Raw genomic sequence first — 6,335 nt, 5'->3', positions numbered from 1 at the left:
AATGACATGTGTGAAAGTGAAAAATTGACTGCAACAACAAATTGAAAGACGCCTCGTGGTAATTATTTTGTCAGCTATTTATAAAAATTCATATTCTCTTTAAAAAAACTCATCTTCCTCAAATCTTCATTGATACTTTAATTCAAATTACTTTGATGACTTTGAAACACAACCTTCTTAATGAAAATGTAATTTTAGAATCACATATAACTCGTCTTGATTCTTTCCTTTTGGTTACCATCTTTTATATTCCATCACTATTCTTTTCTCCCCCATTATTTTTATTAGTTTTTCTACTAATCAAATTAACAATATCAATTCAATTAGTCATTCAAAACAATCTAACAAATAATAAAGTTCAAGTTTCACTTAATATACATACATAAAAGTAGGATACTTTTAACAACTTTTATATGTGAAATTAAAGTGGAAGGGAGGTGAATTAAAATTTTCTTCTGTAAGCTGACTACTGACCCCTCACAATCGACTCACTTGCAGATCAGAAACACGTCATAAAACATTAAATATAAATAATTAAGCACGTAGATAATAAAGCATAAAGTAAACAACACAAAGATTTATCCTGATTCGGCACACTAATCTAGTGCCTACGTACAGTCCCCTTGGGTTTTAAATTTCCTTTAGAAAGTTCAAGGTTTGGTTCGAGTACAATAATAGGAAACAAGTTCTGAAGACTTATTTTGCTCTTCAAATTTTGTGACACAACTTCAGTTGATGATACAAAGATGACTCAATCCAACTCTTTATATAACAATTGTAAACTAAGAGTGTCCTTGAGCTAAGAGTAACCTTCCAACTAAGAGTAACCTTGAGCTACGAGCCTGGATTTATTTCTAATAACTTTACATTCTTTATTTACCTTATTTTTGAAGACACATCCAGTTTCGATTACTGAGCAGTTTCTTGGTCTTTCAAATAATGTCCAAACTTGATTTTGTTCAAATTGTTCTATTTATTCCATCATAGCTTCAACCTATGATTCATCATTGGGAGTTTCATTAGTTTTTTTTCAGTTTGATTTGAGACACGAGGGGCAATGGATGCTTGTCTCCTTAATGATGTTATTGTTTGCACTTTCTCTTATGGATTTTTTATGATGAGTTTATTTGGATGGCTGCCATCCTACTTCAACTCTTTTGGAATATTTGGCCTCCCTGTTTCTACTGTAGGAGTCTACTCTGTTTGGGGTGTAGTCGACTTATCTTAAGAGGGATCTGAAGTTGGGCTGAGATCTTTTCCAGTCTGTACATTACCTACCCGTTCGTCATCAAAATTTATACTTGTAGTTTGGTGTTTAGATTCATCAAAGACAATGTGCATAAATTCCTCAATAACCAAAGTTCTTTAATTAAAATTCCTATAAGCACGACTAGTGGGAGAGTACCCAAGGAAAATACCTTCATCACTTTATTGATCGAATTTTCCTAGGATAATCTTACCATTATTGTGAATAAAACATTTGTCGTCGAAGGGATGGAAGTAGCCGATGTTGGGATTCTTTCCTCTCCTGAGTTCATAAGGTGTTTTCTTCAAATTAGATCTGATCAGACACCTGTTGATGATATGACATGCTGTACTAACAGCTTTTGCCCAAAAGTTATCTAGGAGATTGTGTTCTAACAACATTGTTCTGGCATTTTCCTGTAGGAACCAATTCTTTCATTCTACTACACCATTTTGTTGGGGAGATTGTGCTAAAGAGAAGTTTTGAGAGTATCCATTTTGAGCACAATATTCTTCAAACACCTTATTTTCAAATTCTCCTCCATGATTACTATAAATGTAGGTGATGAGTTTCCCATCTTGTCAATGCATTTTTCTACAAAAAATCTCAAAAATAGTAAAAGCTTCATGTTTATGTGCAAGAAACATAATGCAGGTAAATCGTGAGTAATCATCAACATTGACAAAAATATATCTTTTTCCACCAATGTTTGAAGTTTTGGTGGGACCAAATAGATCCATATGGATTGTTTGGAGAGCCCTGGTAGTAAAGACAATGTCCTTGGCTTTGAAGGAAGTTCTAGTCTATTTACCCAATTGGCAGGCATCACTGATGTGATCCTTTTCAAACTTGAGTTTTGGCAGAGCTTTCACTAAATCAAGGCTAGATAATATCTCAATAATGTGCATGCTGGTATGTCCGAGCTTCCTGTACCACAACTAAGTGTCATTGGCTTGCACAGTGAGGCAAGTAAGGGTGGCAAAGTCAGGACTATTTAGAATATAAATGTTATCAACGCGTTCACCGATAAGGGAGATATTTCTTGTGTCGTGTTTAATTGAGCAACTTTTAGCTTTGAAGAGCACTCCAAACCCGGTGTCACATAGTTGATTGATACTGAGCAGGTTGTGTTTGAGACCATCTAACAGGTATACTTTAGTGAATTCTTATGATGAGCTAAGTCTTATTGAGCCGACTCCAATGACATTACCTTCGGCATTGTCACCGAATCTGACTAACCCCCCATCTACTTTCTTTAGGGAAGATTTTTCCTTTTTTCCAGTCATATGTTTGGAACATTCGCTGTAGGCTTGTGCATATTTTTGTACAAACCATTAACGCGAACCATTAATTTGCTTATCAGGTTAACGGGTCGATTATTTTGTATATCGGGTCGGTTATCAGAATGAGAATTTCTATTATTGGTTTATCGGTTTGGGCCAAGGTTTATTTGTTTTTTTATCTGGTGGCCTGATAACCCGATAAGCACAGACATACAATGGGCTGCTACTGGCCCATACTCTACCCATACCCACTGGCCCAAGTCCATTTATTCACATTTTTGATTTCACAATTCAGTATTTCAGTTCACAATAGGGTTAGGGTATTATTATATCAGGTTAAGTCCTCTACTCCTCTTTCACAATCATAAATTCGCGCTTCTCACTCCTCAGTCTCTCACTCTCTCTCAGTCACTACTCACTACTCACAATCTCATATCTCCAATCTCACTCTCTCTTAGTCTCTCAGTCACAAAAAATAATTGTTGCTGACAAGATCAAGCTTGTGCCAAAAATCAAACTTCGAATTAAGCTGAAAATTCGACTTAAGAGTCTATTCGCTATTCACATCTCCGATCCAAAATTGAAGGTAAAAAAAGTTCAGGTGACCCTTTTCTCTCCACCCCATTTGTATGTTCAATTCCTTTTGTTGTTGAGAGTATTCTACTTTAACGCAGACAATGTCTGGTATCGCACTTTGAAGATTTGATTAGGATTCACATTATATAATGCTTATTAATAACATCTTAATCTATAACCTACAAATAAGAAATTGTCTTTGTTACTAGGTTGAACAAGTTTTTGTTTTAGCTCTTACAATTGTAAATTCACATCTTGATTAGAGATTCTTGGGGTTATTTTCTCTTTATTTTATGTTGAGCTGTGGGGTTTAGCTAGATTTAGCTAATAGAGTTAGAGTCTTTACATTACTGCTATATGTCTTTACATTACTGCTATATATTGATCTTCTGTTCTTGTTGTTTATTCATTGTTACTAATTAAATGTAGTCAATATTGAATGTAGTCAATATTACTGTTCCGTTTCTAGTTTCCTTCCTGGCTAATAGGAGTCTGTTTCAAATTCCACTTAATGGAGAAAGAACATGACTAATAATCTTGTTTGATTTCAACATATTTCCAGTAAGTATTAACGGTTCACCCGATAACCGAACCGATAATAATGAAAAATTGATAAATCAATAACTGATAAACTGATATCTTAACGGTTCTTTAACGGTTTAGCATATGTACAAACCAATAATGAATAAGTAAAACCGATAATTTTCAAAACCAAACTGAACCGATCGATATGCAGCCCTAATTCACTGTCAATGACCCACATTTTTGTTGTAGCTCTTATGGATCTGTTCCTGTAAAATAAGAAGATTAATTTTGTTTAGGTACCAAAGTGGTCTTAGGTCTTTTCGGGTTAGATGAGCTTTCCTTGGGCTTCCAAACCCAGACACTTTTAGGCTTATGCCTGCAACTGTAGGATTTGTGCCCTCTCTATGTGTAAGTAAAGCAGTCGGGTCCTCAAAAAGTAAAGGAGATTGTAGCTGAATTAAGCGACCCTGAGAAGAAACTCAGATTCCTTTTTAAGGAGTTTGTTCCTATGACACTGTGGCTTGGGGACCTTTTAAGATTGATTTATTTGTTTTTTGTGTCGCTAAGCTTTTCATGAAGCAAATCATTTTCATCTTGAAATGCCTCAATTTCTATTTTCCAATTTCATCATTATTCTAGGATTTTTTGTTTAAAATGAGATTCAGAACTTTTCTTTTCTTGAGCAAGCTTATTATATTCATCTATGATTTTTTGAAGTTCATCAGTTAGCATATTCAGATTGCATTCAAGAGTATTATAGTTATGACAGTTATGTGGCCTTACCTCAGTTTCATCTTCATCACTCCAGGCCCTAAAATTTTGATTCTTTCTAGATAATAACACATCAACATGCATCATGGAAACCTTTACACAAGTTAAAACATCAACATGCATCATGGCAACCTTTACACAAGTCAAAAACTACACGCCATAAGGATACAATACAACACATATCATGACCATCGCCAATCAACAAAATATTTTTGCAAGGTTACATTCTTGGGTGTTTCATTCTCCCTCACTTAGGATCATTCATCCACGAACAAAATAGTCCACTCTATGTTGGAGACTTTACTCTCTACGATTTGCTAACATACGACTCATAATCTTGCTTACAACGAAGGAATGACCTTTTCGTATGGAGGAAAGTATGTTACCTTAATATACTGATTAGGATATGAAGGGGGGCATGGTGGGTACGAGACATTACCTAGGGTACGACTCAAGTACCCCCAACCGTATCCACTCTAGAGGCATCAAAAGTTGATGTTTTCTCAAGGGTTCAAGTCTAGGTGCTTCACTTCTTCCCCACTTAAGATCATTTGTCCATGAAGGAATGGTAAATCAAGCATATACACAAGTTAACACATCAACATGCATCATGTCAACCTTTACAAAAGTTAAAAACAACATACCACAAGGATACAACACAACACATTTCATGACCATCGCCAATCAACCAAAAATTTTTGCAAGATCATATTCTTGGGTGTTTCTGTAATACTCTATTAGAACTCTTCAATAGAAGGTTTGAGTTGTGATATACTATCCTCTGCAGCTGTAGCTACGTGGAAGCCCAAATCACTCTCCTCAGGAGTTCTCTCCTTGACTACACCCTTATGAGTTTCTAGTTATTAAGATAATGTATTTCAAATTCAAATATTTAATCTTTCAATTAAAATTTTTTATTACAATGATTTTAACTTTGTCTTAAAATATTTTTAAATTTTGTTCTAAAAACTGCCAAGTGGCTATTTTAATATATATAAATATATAGATTACATATTATAGCAATGGTCAAATAAATTAAAAACAAAAAATTGAAAGAGAGGAGAAAGACTTGAAAGAATTTTATGAATGTAACAAAATGAGGTTCGAAGGGTGGCTAGTGGGTGAAGAATTTTATAGACTGTGAAGAAGAAAAAGAAGGCGACCAATAGGTTCTTTCGTCATTTGCGAGAATTTAGTTTTGGAGAATATTTGTATAGAAACAAGAGTCTTTTTTTATTTGTTTTTAATTGTTAATTTTATTATTATTATTATTTTCTAAAAAAAATTTAAAAAATCCAAAAGAGAAAGAACCTCTACAAAGAATAAGGCAAAACCCTTTTCCTTGACTTTTTGTTCAAAGAAATTTGCTTATATAGCAGTTTTTCCCTTTTTAAAAAATCTGCACAAGTATCCCTAAGCCAAAAAAATGTTTTGACAGTAGGGATCGACCCCAAAACACCAGACACCAAAAACATAGCTATCTTTTACTTACCACCGAGCAATTGATCTAGCTTTGATTGGTGTTTCAAAGTTAGCAATAATTTATATTTGCTAAATTTTTCAATACAAATACATGGTCAACACAAAAGCTACTGAGTATATTTAAACTCTCGTAATATACATTAGCTTCACCTCTTTAAAGAAGGGACTAAAATTCGGGTGAGTGTAGCATCAAACACAATGGGTTCATGCGCGTCGAAAAGGAATTATAGTATAAGGATTCAAGTGCAGTGATTGGTGCTTTCTAATGGAGAAATAAACAATGGGGAGAGTCATGTGAGACAAATAAAAAAGAAAGAAAAAAATATCTGATTAAGGAAAGCAAAAGTGTCTTGGGTCAGGTTAAACCTTCTATTTATTAATGATTTATTTTAATTAATTAATTTTAATGAAAGTAGCCAACACATGCTAAGAATTAGTCCAAGGTTGATGAG

The sequence above is a fragment of the Capsicum annuum genome, unplaced genomic scaffold, assembly GCF_002878395.1.
Source record: "Capsicum annuum cultivar UCD-10X-F1 unplaced genomic scaffold, UCD10Xv1.1 ctg4778, whole genome shotgun sequence".
NCBI classification, from domain to species: Eukaryota; Viridiplantae; Streptophyta; class Magnoliopsida; order Solanales; family Solanaceae; genus Capsicum; species Capsicum annuum.
The sequence above is the reverse complement of the archived record's forward strand: the minus strand, read 5'-3'. Positions refer to the sequence as shown.